Source organism: Trichosurus vulpecula, chromosome 5 (assembly GCF_011100635.1).
Source record: "Trichosurus vulpecula isolate mTriVul1 chromosome 5, mTriVul1.pri, whole genome shotgun sequence".
In the NCBI taxonomy this organism is placed as follows: domain Eukaryota; kingdom Metazoa; phylum Chordata; class Mammalia; order Diprotodontia; family Phalangeridae; genus Trichosurus; species Trichosurus vulpecula.
In genome coordinates this window covers 63,705,272-63,722,556 of record NC_050577.1, presented here as the reverse complement: position 1 = coordinate 63,722,556, position 17,285 = coordinate 63,705,272, and positions in this window count along the sequence as shown.

Below are 17,285 nucleotides of genomic sequence, written 5' to 3'. Positions count from 1 at the left end.
CTGACCACTACCTTTCCAAATCCAAGACTAGATTCTTCTATTCCATCCATTACAATTTTATCTACCTGATCATCACTAGCACAGGAGACTTCTCAAATTCTGGTGACATCTTTGGGTTGCACCCACTCCGTTTCCCTTCCAGCCTTGTGCCACAGGGCAATTTATTAACCCATCGTCCACCACCACTACAGCTTAACCTCAGCTTGTGGTAACTTTCCTGGTGGGACCCCTTGTGGTTTCTGGCTATGTTTTTGTTAAGTTCTGGAAGGATGAAATGATGTTATCCAAGAGAAGGCAAAGTTCCTTAACTATTTTTAGGGGGGGTGGGAAGGGAAGGGTTATTTTTTCTTCCAAAGAGAATGATCTACGAACTGAAACAGTTTAACAAAATGGTTTGAGGAGTGTAATCATGTTTCAGAGCTCAGGAAATGTGTCTCTGGGAGTCCAAGAATCCAGGCCAGTGGTTGTAGCCCCAACAACGAAGCCCCAAGTAGAAAGGGTCTTGTTGTCTCTCAGATTTGAAGTTGGTGGTTTAATGCTATTAAGGAATTGAACTAAATTGTGAAACCCATGCTCCTCCTTCCCCATAGATTTAGGTGGTATATTGGAGGATTATGCCCCAATGAAATATTTGAATGTTTGTTATTGCTGTATCTTTTAAATAAATATCCCTTTGTAAAAGCTCCTCAGATGTTAAACTGCTAAATAGAATTGGGGTTGCTAGTTACTAGGCTCCAAAAACAGGAGGGAGACAAAAATCAGTGTTTTTATTTTGTGGGGCTGTTTTTGTTTTTTTCGAATATAGGAAAGAAAGACTCCCTAAACCTCTCAGGATTCTGGAGAACTCTGTGGAGGTGGGGCAAGGAGAGCTAACAGAACTGTCTGGCCTCTTATTCATTCATTCATTCATCCATATACATATAGAGTAACATTATATATGATATATTTAAATACATTATTTATAGTAATATATTCTATATCTATATTTAATTTGGTGCCCTCTTTAGATCATTGTTGGATACACATGGGAGAACGTGGGTCCTCTGAACCTTCTCACGCTGTCACCTTAACCATAACCCTCTGCTACTGCTCCCTTTTCTAGAAATTCACAAATCATCCATTTAATAATATATTCTAAAATTTTGACAGGTATCAGAGGCAAGCTCATTGGTCTATAGTTTGCAGGCTCAATTACCTTCCTGCTTTTGAAAATTAGGATAATGTTTGCCCTTTTCCAGTCCTATGGTATCTTATCCATTCTGTATAATCTTTCAAAAATCATTGACATTAGCTCAGTAATCACATCTACTATTTTGTACAGAACTCCAAGTTATAGTTCATCAGGGCCTGCTGATTTTAATTAAAGTTAAATGTTCTTTTCCTGTATGCCTCTCTTTTTCTTGTCCCTTACTCTGTCACCTCTACCTCTCCTAGGGGGAAGTGAATTTGAGTTAGCAAAAATTCTGCATTGCACAGTTTGATTATTTTCAGGTGCAAACAATACCTGAAGCCAGAACACTATGGAGCAGAGATTCTTAAGAGGCCCTTTGAATGGCTACAGAAGAAGGATGATTTGCAATCAGCATAGCACAGCCTCTAAGTAAATGGAAATTTCTAACATGTTAAAGCGCCTCAAAAAGGTGGTGCTAGAACAATTTCAGGAAGTGTCCTCAGAGTGTTGAAAATGTTGCCCTTTGTAATGTTTAAACTTTCAGTTTTCACTATTTCAGAGGTAAGAAACTGTTCATCCAGACGGCTTCACTACTGCTGCGCAAGCCTTTATCACCACTCACTTGGACAATATCCTTCCAATAGGTCCTACTGTCTATTTTCTCCTCTTTCCTTCATGCATAAGGCTGATCATTGTGATCCCTCTGATCAAATCTCTCCACTGGGTCCCTGGAATGGATCCACCACTCAAGTGAAGTTTAAACTTCTTAGCTTGTCATTCAACCAGACATCAATCCTTCCACTTTAGTTTGTATTAGACCATTTCATATACTACTCTATGATCCAGCTGATGTAGAAATCCCCGTGTCCCATTAACACTCTGTTCTTCCTCAACGTTCTGCTTTTAGGCTATTTCCTATATTTTCTCACCCCCATTTCCACTGAATTCTTACCCATTTTTTCTAGGGTAATTCAGGGCCACCGCCTTTCTAATGCTTTCTCTGATCATCCTAGTTGGTACTAATCCTATCCTCACTCAGGTCTCAGGTAGTATATTGCTTTGAAAGTCTCTAATGTACACAGCATGTATTATTTTTGTCTGCCACCCCCCACCCCACCCCCACTAGGCTGTAAGCTCCATGAGGGAAGGTAAGGGATGTTATCTAAACTATGTATTTCACCTATTCTCCAGAACAGTGTTCTGAAAAGAGCAAATCAATTCATTTCAACAAATATTTAGCAGAAAATTAATAAATATCTATTTAGTTAAATTGAGCTTGGTATTAAAATGAACTAAAACTTCTACTAGAGGTCTATCAATTTTCTATGTAAGAAATCAAAAAAGTCTTATGTAGACTAGATAGATTATGCAACAATCTAAAATTATGGTCTTGCCCAATGTTAAGAAAATCTACATAATTGAACACATTACTGTACAACAATCGAGATGAAAACATAATGATGCTAAGCTGAGCCTTAAATTCAGATATAATGAGCTATTATTGAGTGAGCTGAAAAGAAAGAAGTATTTTGCTTATTTAGTGCCTATTAAAAAAGCAACACTAGAATGTCCTGTTTCTTAGTTATTTCTGGCATAATGTGAATCAATTTGCTTTCACAGTAATCACCAGTGGGTTCTTCACTGCAACTAACAATAGCTTTATGAATATTAGAACCTTTGAAAGGTACATTTCCTGTTAAAATTGTTCTTTTCACATTACTCATACTCTCATATCATTAGAAAAGGAATTAAAGTTTCAAGGAGTTTTCTTCCTTTCTAGTCTTCCTACATATAACAGGAACATTACTGAATCAGTCTAAAGCATTGCTAAGATTTTAGACTTCTGCAAAAATCTCAAACCACATAAATAGAAAATCCACATTTACATGAGCCAAATCTCTGATAGAGTTAACATAGTATTATCATTAAATCTGGGCAAGATTTATAATCTGAAATCTTTGGGGCTCTGCTTGGTGTATCAGTAAAGCAAGATTCATGATATTGATGGTGACCATGATCATGCCTGTGTAGTTTGGAATCACAAAATATAAGAGACTCTATATAGAGGGCAGAAGAAGTAAAATATTTATTCAGACACCAGAGGATCAAATCCCAAAACCAATAATTCCAATATGATATAGCAACAATTGTATCCCACAACTAGTAAGTCCACTTCAATATAACACCAAGGAGATTAAAACACAATATTGAAGGAGCCAAGCCATCCTGCAACCTTCCCCTCTGCTAGGGCCTTCCCATAAACACTCACTCACAAATCCTAGCTGCCTGCTTGCCTGCATCCTCTCCTCTTTAAGTTCTGAGAGCTTGCAGTTCTGAAAGCCCTTGCAGTTCTGAGAGCCCTTCCAGTTCTCTCTCTCTCTCTCTCTGTCTCTCTCTCTCTCTCTCTCTCTCTCTCTCTCTCTCTCTCTCTCTCTCTCTCTCTCTCTCTCTCCCTCCCTCTGTCTCTTTCTCAGCCCTTCCAGTTCTCTCCTCTCTGAGCTTAATGGCTACCCTCAGGATATATGTACCCTTTTTAGGGCTGGAGGGCTTCATACCTAATCAGCAAAAGGGTGTAGGCCTGGGGCTTAGCCCCTACTTAGCAAAAGGGTGTGGTCCTTCCTAAGAACAAGCCTCCCTAATCAAGCTTCCCCCAAACTAGATCCACCTAAGGCCTATTAAGGGGATAAATGGGCAGGGAAGATCCTTAGTCAAGATTAGCACCCCATTTGGGCCCTGTGAGTTTAAGTGACTTGCTTTGAGTCATACAGGCAGTATATGTCGGGGCAAAACTTGAACTCAAATTTTTTCCACCTTAAAGACAAGATTGTCTAGTCACATTCCATGCTTGCCAACCCCTCTTTTACTCCCTTATTCCTACTCTTGTTTCCTCCTCTCTCCCTTTTCTTCCTCTTCTCTCATCTCTCTCCATATATATGTATTAAATCATCTCTCTCTCTCTCTCTCTCTCTCTCTCTCTCTCTCTCTCTCTCTCTCTCTCTCTCTCATAATAATTTAACATTCATTGCCAAGAGACTAGTTTCTATCTGCTCAAAAAAAGCATGCAGAAAGAACCCCAGTTCTGGAGACAGACGACCTGGGTTCAAATCCCATCTCTGACACTTCCTCTGTTAACTTGAGGAAGTCACTTCTTACTCTATCACTATTATCCCATGATACTCTGAAGCTAATTTAGGTTGCTCAGGTGGGAGACAGGCAGAGGTGGGTCATAATGACCATATTGGTCAGAATATAGACCCTAGCATAGCATAGCATTAAATACCACATTAACTATGCCTACAGCAATCTTTCGAATTATATTAATATTTAAAAATTAATCAGCAATGAGTCACATAGACTTTCTGGGCCAAAGTACTTGGATTTTTATTTACCTCCCTAAGGCTAACACGCAGCCTTGCCTCAGTCAAATTGAGACCTGTTAAAGACCTTAACTTTAAAAGGACAAGGTTTATCACTGCTTCTAGGACCATCTCTGGTCATCCTGAGCTCTATTTACCCACTGGACCCAGATGTCTCTGGAGGAGAAAGTGAGGCTGGTATTTTGCATAGCCCTCCCTCACTTAAATTGTAAATAGTAACTGTTTCTCTTTTAGCCCGCAACCCTGAGGATCTTCTCCTCCTAGTCTGGTTTTTTTTTAGATTAAAGAGGCCATTCCTTGACTCATTTCTTAAAGAGGCCTATTCACTCAACGTAAGAACCTGAAAAGACCTTAGCCTGAAAAGGATCTCCCGTTGCATCCTGGGCCATCTCCAGTCCTCTTGATGAATATCAGGCCACTGGACCCAGATGGCTCTGGAGGAGAAAATAAGGCTGGTGACCTTACACAGCCCTCCCTCACTCAAATCCAAGTCAACTGCAAGTCACATCTTCATTCCCTGATGTCATGGTCCTCTTTAAGAATGAAAGACAAACACGACAACCTTCATTTAAATTCATTTAAATCCAATTCACTTGCATGTCACGGCATCACCTCCCTGATGTCATGGTCCTCTTCCAGAAGGAAAAACAAACAACCTAACAACAACCAATCTACCTGGCTAAATAAATAAAAAAGAGAGTTAAAAGAACCAACTGAATCTGTAACAATCCAAAGTCCTCACTGTGACATTCTCCCTGTAAAGGAAAGATGCTTAATCTGGGGTCCATGAACTTTTTTTTCCTTTAAAACTTTAATGATTGTATTCAAAGACAATTATTTTCCTTTGTAATTTTACATATAGGCATTTACAATACATATATATATATATACACACACATACATATATTCTAAGAAGAGGTATATATATATATGTATATATATATATATACACACACATACATACATATATTCTAAGAAGGGGTTCATAGGCTTCCCCAGACTGCCAAAGGGGTCTATGATGCACAGATTAGAACAAAAAATATATGGAAGGGGAGTCTGTAATTTTGTTACTATTTTATTTTTAATATATGTGTATATTTATATGCTTCTCATGAGAGGTATATATAACAAAAGTATATACAAGAGCATCTTCCTCATTGTCCTTTGTATGTTGAAATATCTGTTTCGTTGTTTACAAAAAAGAAAATGACATAAGTTCACTTAAAATCAATTTATTCAAATATTGGTGAGCAGATAAGCTCCATTGATTAAGATAAATGTAAAGAAATGGAGAGAAAGCATGTAGAGAAATGTCTACTCAGAACCATGGATATTAGAATAGGCTGACTTGCACATCTCAATTGTCATTTCTGATCTACACATCTAAACATGCTGCCTGCTATTGTAAGACTGCCAGGTTCTGATGTTCCCTGACTACCTCTCCTGAGAGAAAAGAACCATATTCAAAAATTAATTCTAGAAATGGCATTCAGATATGATTCCATTTTCAGCCAGTAACCCTATTCCAATTATCATGTTTGCAGGCTTTTTTTCCTCCTAAGGCAAAAAGATTCTTAGGTGTAACAAGGACCTGGCCTGTCTTCCAGTCTTCATTCTTAGCCCATTGTCCTCATTATCATATTTAATCAACATTCCTAAAAAAATCCTGTTCCTTTTACCTATCCTCTGTTCTCTTCCAAAGTAAGAATGCTGAACTAGAAAAAAAAAGATGGAAATATCACTGTATGCCTTTAATGCCCTCTGCTTTTTTTACACAGGCTTTCAAGGTCATTATAAAGACAGACTCCAACTTTCTTTTCGTCATATCCCTCATTACCACATGAATCATTCTGTCTGGCCTTCCTGATGTGGTTGTTGCTGTTCAGAGATTTTTTTTTGTGACCCCATCAGGGGTTTTCCTGGAAAATATATTAAGTGGTTTGCCATTTCCTTCTCCAGCTCATTTTACAGATGAGGAGAATGAGGCAAACAGGATTAAGTGACTTGCCCAGGATCACACAGCTAGTAAGTGTCTAAGGATGGATTTGAACTCAGAAAGATCAGTCTTCCTAACTCGAGACCTGGTGCTCTATCCACTGTGCCATCTAGCAGCCTTCTTGTTATTACTAATACTTCATCTGCCACCTTTGAATCTCTGTTACTGTTTGCATCCCATACCTGGAATATGTTCCCCTATCACCTCTCCCTCTGCTCAAGTGATGCCTTATACATGAAACCTTCCCTGATCCCCTCGGCTATCAGTGCTCCCCTCCTCCCAAACTCCCATTATATTTATTTTATACATATTTATTTATGTGCCTATTATATTCTTCCAGAGAACGTAAGTTTCTTGAGGTCAAGGACTGTTTGAATCACTTCTTTTTTTTGAATTTTATTTTATTTTAGACTCAAGGGCCAGAACACAAATACAGAATAGAGAAAAGCAACAAAACATATCATAAACTTAAATATTGAAACTTAAATACAAAGTAAGAAAGAAAAAAAGCATGTTGTGTGCATAGCAGAACATGAGAGGATTCAAAATATATAACAATAGATTTTCATTTCAAGAAAGCCTATATGATAAGCAATACATGTTGTGTTGAGAATTGTCCATCTTTTCTTTGCTTCCTTGTAAGTATTCTTTTGTTCTCTGTTGTGCACTTTTTCACTTTGTTCTTTTTGCCCGTCTCTCCCACCCCATCCCTGAAGGCTACGATAAAGTTTAGATATGTTTCTCTATAACTATAGATATATACATACACACATACATACATATATAGACATATACTTTCCCAAACATACTCTCCTCCTGATCTTCATTTTTATATTTCTAGATATCTCTTGTTTCCTATCTCTCCTGATTCCTCTACTTTACTTCTACTAACCACCTTGTCCTCCTATTACTTGCCTACCCCCCCAGGATTCCTCCCCTATCTTCCCATTCCCATAAATCTAAACACCCTTCTACACCCCCTTTTACCTATTCCCTCATTCTCCCCTCTAAAAATCCCTCCCTTATCCTAATCCCTCCCTTGTCCTCTCCCCCATCAGTATACCCCTACCATTTTATTTCTTCTAAATTTAGAAGACTTTTATACTCTTCTAAATATATATGTATTGTTCCCTCTTAAGCCCCTTCCCAATGAAAGTAGGTTACCAGCCCCCATCTAAATCCTCTGCATCCTTTCTTCCTCTTGCGCCTCTTTTGTATAAAATAGTTACACATTTTTAGCTATTTTAAATGGTTTTACTTTTTAAATTCATATCATAGTCAGGTTTACCGCCCTCTTTCTTATGAGCTTGCCAATTATTAATAAGAATCTCATACATACATTTTACATTTTATGTTATATAAAAGGTAAACAGTCTGTCCTTATGAATCCCTTATTGTCAGTCTTTGGTATGTACCTTATGTTTTCTCTTGGTTCTTGTATGTTGAATCTTCTATTAAGTCCAGGATTTTTTTGAACAAAGTCTTAAAGTCTGAGAGTTTATCAAATGTCCATTTTTTTCATTCAAGACAATAGTTAAATTTGCAGGGTGTGATATTTTCAGCTGGAGCCCCAGGTCTTTTGCTCTTCGATATGTTGTGCTCCAAGACCTGCGGTCCTTTAATGTCTCTGCTGCTAGGTCTTGTGTAATTCTAATTGTGGCACCATCTTATATAAATTGTTTTAATCTAGATGCTTTTAATATTTTATCCTTGAGCTGGGAGTTTCAGAATTTTACTATGATATTCCTATGAGTTTTCCTCATAGGATCTCTTTTAAGTGGTGTACGATGGATTTTTTCTATTTCTACTTTTCTGCCTTGTTCTAATGCTTCAGGACAATTTTCTTTAATTATTTCTTGTATTATTTTATCAAGATTCTTATTTTTGATTATGACTTTCAATTAGTCTGATTATTTTTCTTGATCTATTCTCTAAATCTGTTGTTTTTCTTATGAGGTTTCTATTTTTTCATTATTCCTGTTTTGTTTAATTATTTTTTGATCCATTATAATTTCAGTGGCTTCACTTTGCCCAATTCTAATTTTCAAGGTGTCATGTTCCTCCCTGCGATTCTGGATCTCCTCTTCTATTTGGTTGACTTTCATTTGATAACCTTCTTGTTTTTCTTGGATTATTTTTATTTTATTTTTTTAGTTTTTCTTCCATCTCTGTCATTTGACTTTTAAAGTCTTTTTAAAGATCTTTCATAAATTCTTTTTGGGCAAGTGACCATTTAATGTTACTCTCCTGGGGTTTCTTTACTTCAATATCCTCCTCTGAAGATGAACCCTGGTCATCTCTATTCCCTTAACAGGTTTCTATGGTTATATTCTTTCTCATTTGTCTGTGAATTTTTTGTGTTAATAACTTGATTTTTGTAATCATCTCTAGGCCTGGGTTATGGGAAATAGTGCCTGGTGCCCCAGATCTTCAGTTCTTCCCTCTAACCTGGAACCCAAGCGAAACGTCCAACCTCCTGTAAGTGCCCACAGTAGGGGCTTCCTGCCCCACTGCTTCTGCACTCATCCAGTATGTGCTGGTTCCTTCTCGCCCCCACGGTTCTTTGCAGCACAGCTGGGTCTAGTGTTCCTCATCACCAGAGGTTCCCTCAATCTTCCTGGCCTCAAACATCCGACTCCCCTCACTTACTCCCCTCATTTCTCTATATTCCTAGTGCCCAGCACATAGTAGATGGTTAAGAATCCTTGCTAGTAGATTGCTTAAGCGAATCAGCAGAGTAGGCGTTTTGATGACCTCTGGGATACCATATGTACTCATTCCCCGAGGATAGGGCATTTTCAGTGAGCTAGGCTAAGGCTGTAGACAAACAACTCTAAATTCTTCTCCCTAAGCTGGGGGTTTGGGTACTAGGAGGATAGGCCATAATAATGAATCTAGAGAGACCTCCAGATTTAACTGACAGCTGGTGTCAGAGCATAGGGGTGAGGCCACTGACTAGTTATGTGGGAGATAGGCATACAGAGGTCCAAATCCAAAAGGAATTGTGGAACCAAGATACACACACACACACACACACACACACACACATACATATACATATATATACATACACACACACACATTATATATATACAAGAAGAAAAGACAAGCACCATTAGTCCAAAGTTCAAATGGAGCTGAAGATCTAATCTAGGTGTTCTTGATGCTTTTGTGTCATTTGTCTGGTAAAACCTTGAACTCCTTTTCAGAATAATGTTTTAAATTCATAATGTAAAATATACTGGATTACAAAGAAAATCCATGATACTGAAGTAAAGATATAATTATTTTCATTTAAATTCAGAGATCCCCTTAAATCTATTCATGGACCCAATGGGGGTGCATGAATCCCAGGTTAAGAATCCCTCATAGTATCTAGTCAAGCAAGGTCAGGATATAAGTTCAAACAATGGGCACTCAGGAAGTGAAGTTCTACACTCCAGGTATCAGGATCTAAATCTTGGGGTGGCTGAGATTCAGGGGAAGGAAGCCTAGTCTTTGAGAGAACTAAGGTACCAGCTGAAACTTGGTCCTAGGAAGCAAGTTACTAGGACTTGGGTTACCAAGGTTAGGACGGGTATAGTAACACTGTCTTTACATTTTTCCTGGTTTCCATGAAGGATCAGTCCAATAGTCTGGGAGGGGGGCGGGGCTAACTCTGTCAGGGTAAAGCACACTGGTTAGAGGGGTGCAGAGGCAGCAAGTAGCCGCAGGTCAATGACAGAACCAGCACAGAATTAATCCCCAGGATATGTGGAGTTAGTTACTAGTATTAGTAACAAGATTTTTCCCACTTGCTAGTACCCCTCCTGTAAAGAGTTCTCTCTAGTCAGGAGACCTGGGTTCAAATTCTGCTTCAATGCTTTCTGCTTGGTAGTGTGACCCTGGACAAGTTACATGATCTCTCTGAGCCTCTGCTTCCTCATCTGTAAAAGGGGGTGGCATGAGATGTTTCTGCTCCTTTAGATCCCCTATAGTAAGGACATGATCTATTCAGGTAAGTTAAGTAGTTGCTTAAGTAGTTAAAAGTTGCTTCTTTTTTCTCCTATCATGTTTTCCAAGCATGGAAACTTTCTAAAGTTTCTAAACCTTTGACATGGGGTTTGGATTCCCCTCCATCTATCCTCAGAATTTTTCTCAGATTATTTCTTTCATCTTGTCTAGAAGCTCTTCATCCTTCTTAATAAGTTAGAGAGCAGAGAACTGCCCTCTAGCCTTTTCCCAAAGTAGGGAGACCAGATAGCATTTAAAATACACACACATTAGGTACCCCCTTAAGCAGGAAGGCAAACAGACAACAAGCCTGAAAATCCCTAGAACCTTTGACTTGGTGTTCTTACCTCTTATTGGGAACTAACCTAAAGGCAGCTGTTTGGGGCTAGGGTCCTGATCATGTGCTAATTCCTGAGAATTCTACCTTTAGTTGGGAAATTTGCAGAGAAGATTTGAGGCAGGGGCTTGAAGAAAGTAGAACTGGAAGGGTGGGAAGAGAAGGAGGGTACTGTGGGTAGGAGGAACAGCAGGTGCAAATAGCTATGTGGAATGAGTACAATGCATGTAGGAAAGAGGAAAGAGATTTGCCTAATGTGAATAGCTCACTTCAGGAAAGAGTGGGAAATTAAGTTGGATAGGAAAAGCAATAATACCAGGCTGAAATAAATCAGTTATTGGGCATCACAATTTCTCCATCAGAGGAAGTGAGACAATGAAAGCGTTGTCTTGGGAAAGGTAATCCTGCAGTTATGAAGATAAGAGATTTAATGAGTAAAGAGGATAGGTGCAAGGAGGAAAGTCAGTAGGGTTTTTCAATAATCTAGATGGTAAATGAGGAGATCGGTGTGGCAGTGAGGTGGAGAGGTCAGGACAAATTCTAGAACTGTAATTGTAGAAATAAAAAGAGCCATCCAAGAAACTGGAGAAGGAACAAAATCAGATGAATTCTGTATCATTAAAACTAGTAAAGGAAGGTGGAAGGGGTCATCAAAGAGGAGGATCATCAAAGCAGGAGATCAGCAACCACCTGAAAAAAAGGTTGAAATGCTTGAGAACTAAGAAATGACCAATGGCCTTGCCAGAAAGACAATCACACTTAACCTGTTTGAGTTTAATTGCCTCATTTGCAAAATGGACACACTAATATTTTATTTGCCTGAATGAAGTGGACTGGACCCCCTTCTAGCTCCAAGACCTATGTTCCTGTTAACTATGAATTGATAAATAATAATAGGTAGCACTTATATAGCACTTAAAAGTTTAAAAAGTGTCCTGCAAATATCTCATTTTATCTTTAACAACCCTGAGAGGTAGGTGCCATTATTATCCCCATTTTACAGATGAGGAAACTGAAATAGAGACTGGGTGATTTGTCTGAGGTCACAGAGCTAGTAAAGCATCTGAGGCAGATTACGTACTCAAATCTTTCTGAGTACAGATCTTGCACTCTACCCACTGTGCCACCTGACTACCTCCAGATACTGATATTCTAGGAAACTTCACAATGGTCCCTATGTTTAAATTGTCCTATTGGGTTAGGGTACAAGGCAATGATCCAGCCGAACTCTTCCACCATTCCCCTCCAAACAACTTTAAAATAATGACTCACACCAAATGTTTGAGCAGCAGAGCCAACAAAAAGTCACAATAAGACTTTTCCAGCAGGAGAGGTCTGTGACTCCAGGGTGGAGGCTGGCCTGAAGCACATGCAGCAGCAGCAGCTGTGGGAGTTCTCAGCCCAGAGATGGTAAGGGGGTCAGACAACTGGCCAGAAAGAGATTACAGAGGACTCTTTGCTAGTTGCTGGATATGGCTGTCACTGATTGGCACCTCTATTACTCATATGTAGTTCTATAGCATAGTTCCAGGGCTGAGAGAAGCACTTGCAGTTGGTCACAAGGGAATACAGGCCCCTGGTCACAGTTGAGGGGCCAAGAGGAGAGCACTAGCACTTGTAGCTTTGGGGGAGCATGGGCTCTTCCTGGGTAAAGACCAAAGCACAGACCAAGAGAGTGGTGACCATACCTCTCCCTAGATCACTATACCTTGGAAGCACTAAAAACTTGCAGACCCACATAACTAGCTCTGAAAACAGCAACAAAAAAGCCGGAAGCTACTGGCTAACATGACAAAACAGGAAAATGATAAATGTTGGAGAAGATGTGGGAAAACTGGAACACTAATGCATTGCTGGAGGAATTGTGAACTGATCCAACCATTCTGAAGAGCAATTTGGAACTAGGCCCAAAGGACTATAAAACCGTTCATATCCTTTGATCCAGCAATACCACTACTAATTCTGTATACAAAAGATATCATAAAAAAGGGAAAAGGACCCACATGTACAAAAATGTTTATAGCAGCTCTTTTTGTGGTGGCAAAGAATTGGAAATTGAGGGGATTCCCATCAATTGGGGAATGGCTAAACAAATTATGGTATATGAATGTAAGGGAATACTATTGTTCCACAAGAAATGGTGAGCAGGCAGATTTCAGAAAAACCTAGAAAGACTTACATGAACTGATGCTGAGTGAAGTGAGCAGAACCAGAACATTGCACATAGTAACAGCAACATTGTACAATGACCAACTTTGTTATACTTAGCCCTTCTGAGCAATTCAATGACCTAAGACAACTCTAAAAGACTGACAATAGAAAATGTTATCCACATCCATAGAAAGAACTATGGAGTCTGAATGCAGATTGAGTTATAAAAAAAAGTCTGAAGCTTGGGACAGTGCCTTCTCACCCCCAGGTGAGCAGAATTCAACTTTAACATAAAGCTCAGAGTTAAGATATAGTTTGGAAAAATAAGCAAACAACAACAAAAAAGAACTTGATCATAAAAAGCTATTACAGCAGCAGGAAAGACCAAGACATCAACTCAGAAAAAGACAACTGTGTGAAAACAGGCACAAGCAAAGCTTCAAAGAAAAACTGCTCACTGGGCCCAAGGTCAACAAGAATTCCTGGAAGAGTTAAAGAAAGACATAAGAATGGTAGAATAAAAATTGAGGAAAGAAATGAGAGTGGTGCAAGAAAATTATGAAAATAGAATTAACAGTTTGAGAAAAGAGGCACAAAAATGCTGAAGAAAAGAGCTCCTCAAAAATTAGAATAGGCCAAATAGAAAAGGAAGCACAAAAATTGCTTAAAAATTAAAATTAGGCAAGTGGAAGCTAATGACTCCATGAGATATCAAGAAACAATAAAACAATGTCAAAAATTGAAGAAAAAAAAGAAGAAAATGAAAAATATCTTATTGGAAGAACAACTGTAAAGTAGATCAAGGAGAGATAATTTGAGCACTATTCGACTATCTGAAAGCCATGATCAGAGAAAGAGCCTAGATATATTTCAAAAATTATCAAGGAAAACTGCCTCCAATATCTTAGATCCAGAGAGTAAAATAGAAATTTAAAGAATCTACTGATCACTTCCTGAAAGAGATCCCAAATGAAAACTCCCAGGAATATTATAGCCAAATTCCAGAGCTCCTAGGACAAGGATAAAATATTTCAAGAAGCCAAAATAAAACCAACTGAAATACTGTGGAGCCACAGTCAGGATAACACAAGATTTAGCAGCATCCACATTAAAGGAGAAAAGGGCTTAGAATATGATATTCTGGAAAGCAAAGGAGATAGGATTACAACCAAGAATAACATACCTTGCAAAACTGAGTAAAATCTCTCATGAAATAGACTTTTAAGCATTTCTGATGAAAAGACTAGAGCTGAATAGAAATTTGACATTCAAACACAAGACTCAAGAGAAGCATAAAAAGATAAACATGAAAGAGAAATCAAAGAACTCGATAAAGTTAAACTATTTACATTCCTGTATGGGAAGATGGCACATGTCACTTCTATGAACTTTATAATTATTAGGGCAGTTAGGAGGAGTCTATATAGACAGAGGATATGAGTGTAAGTTGGTTATGTTAAGATGATCTCAAAAAAAATGAAGGGATGTGAAAGAGGAATGCACTGAGAAAAGGGGGAAGGGAGAAGTAGAATAGAGAAAATTGTGGTCAGAAGACAAACAGAATTTTGAGGATGGACAGGACAAAAAAAGAGAGAGAGAACAATAAACAGAAGAAAAAAGGATGGAGGGAAATACACAGTTATTAATCATAACTATGAATGTGAATGGAATGAGCTTCCCTCATGAAACCGAAGTAGACAGTAGAATGTATTAGAAACCAGATTCCAACAATGTGTTGTTTATAAGCAACACAGTTGAAACAGAAAGACACACACACAGAGAGTTAAAATAAAGGGCTAAAGCAGAATCTATCATGCTTTAGCTGAAATAAAAGAGGCAGGGACAACAATCATGATCTCAGACAAAGGAAAAGGAAAAATAGACCTAATTGAAAGACATAATCAGGGAAACTACATGCTAAAAGGTATCATAAACAATGAAATAATATCAAAAAGTTTTCTAGCAAGTTTCTCTGATAAAGGCTGCATTTTTCAATATATAGTGAATTGAGTTACATTTATAAAAATACGAGCCATTCCCCAACTAATAAATGGTCAAAGGATATGAATGGGCAGTTTTAAAAAGAGGAAATCACTATTTATAGTCAAATGCAAAAATGCTCTAAATCACTATTGATTAAAGAAGTGCAATTAAAACAACTCTGAGGTATCACCTCACACCTGTGAGAAATGACACATGTTAGAGGGCATGCTATAGTTATACTAATAAACTGTTTGTGGAGTTGTGAACTGGTCCAGCCATTCTGGAGAACAGTTTGGAACCATGCCCAAAGGGCTATAAAACTGTGCATAGCCTTTGACTCAGCAATACTCCTACTAGGTCTGCACCCTAAAGAGATTTTTTTTAAAAAGGCAAAGGACCTGTATGTACAAAAATAGTTTTAGCACTCTTTTCTTTTGTGGTGGCAAAGAATTGGAAACTGAGGGGATGGCCATCACTTGGGGAATGGCTAAACAAGTCGTGGTATATGATTGTGATGGCATACACCATTGTGGTATTAGAAATGATAAGGGGGTGGCTTCAGAAAATCATGGCAAGACTTCTATGAACTGATGCAAAGTGAAGTGAAAAGAACCAAGAGATAATTGTGCATAGTAACAGCAAGGATGTAATTATGATCAACTGTGAAAGACTTGGCTACTCTGGTCAATGCAATGATAGAAAACAATTCCAGAGAACTCATGATGAAAAAAATGCTATCCACCTCCAGAGAGAGTTCTTACTGATGAACTGAGTGCAAACTATGGTACAATTTTCATGCTTTTTTGTTTTATTTTTGTGATATGGCTAACTTGGAATTATGTTTTGCTTGATTTCACAGGTATAAGTGATATCATATTGCTTGCATTCTCAGTGGATAGGAGCGAGGGAGGGAGGAAATTTGGAACTCAATTTAAAAAGAAAAGAATGTTAAGTATAAATAAATGTAAAATCAACTGTTTTATTTATTCCCTCTTTGTCACCACAGGATTCATTGTCATTCACTTTTCCTCTTACATGGCATACTTTATTTACCGTTTTTGATTTTTTCCCATTCAGCATTACATGAATTTATAGCTATTTCCAGATATTTTTTGTATCTTATACCTGTTGGTGTTAACTGTATTGCAGCATTCCCTTATATTAATGTGCCACACTTTAAATGATCATTCTCTTACTGTTGTACCTTTCCATGCCATCCCTCTACGTACTTGTTATCTCCCTCTCCTCTTCCAACTTTAACTCTGAGAAGAACAATCAAATTAATATTACCATTCCTGGAAAGGACACAGCAGTTACCTGTCCTAGGAGTCCAATTGCTGTTCTCTTTGCCTTTCCTGTCCAAAACATTACCCCCCATCCACCACTCCCCTATATATGTTATCTTCCTCTATTAGACTGCAAATTCCATGACCGCTTACTTATATTTGTATTTCCACACTCAGTACAGTACCTGGCACATTTGGTACATATTTAATGACTACTTTTTATTCATTCATTTGTTCAATAGATCATTTTCAGGTTTAGAAAAAATAAGATAGAGTGTTGCTATGAAAACTTTGGCGCAGAGAATCTCTTTTTTGTTTCTGTTGAAATTTCAGTGTATATTCTCAACAATGGGATTATTGGATAAAAAGGTATGATTATTTTGGAACCATTTTATTGTGTTCTGCAAGACTGCTCTCCAAAAAAGATTCTGTAATTTTCTAATTCCATCAGCAGTAGATAAATGTGCCAACTGATAAGGGTTTTCTAATATTACTCTCTTCTATTATACCTCAGGCCACACTATCCCTTTGTATGCTGTGCAACCTAGGTAATATGGAGAGAACAAATCATAAGAAAGGGAATCAGGCATCCTTGTAATGATTATTATACAAGGCAATACACTGGCTATCATGGCAGCCTGAAGCTTGGACCTCCACTCACGTGGTCTACCACAGATTCTGTCCCTAAAGTTGATGGAGACAAATGAGGGAACGAATATTCAGAAGGGAGCTTTTAAGGGAGTGCTTGAAGCAAGTCCACAATGAACAATGGAATGGGAATGGTTGGTTGGGAGTAGGACTGTTTGCCAGAGAGAAAGAAGCTCTAGAACAGAGGGACCTCCCTCCCTCCCTCTCTCTCTCTCTCTCTCTCTCTCTCTCTCTCTCTCTCTCTCTCTCTCTCTCAATTATAGTTTTCATGCCCTAGAGACACAGACCTCATCTGAACAGAAAAGAATGGAGGCAAGGATACCCTTTATCAATGAGCTGCCAT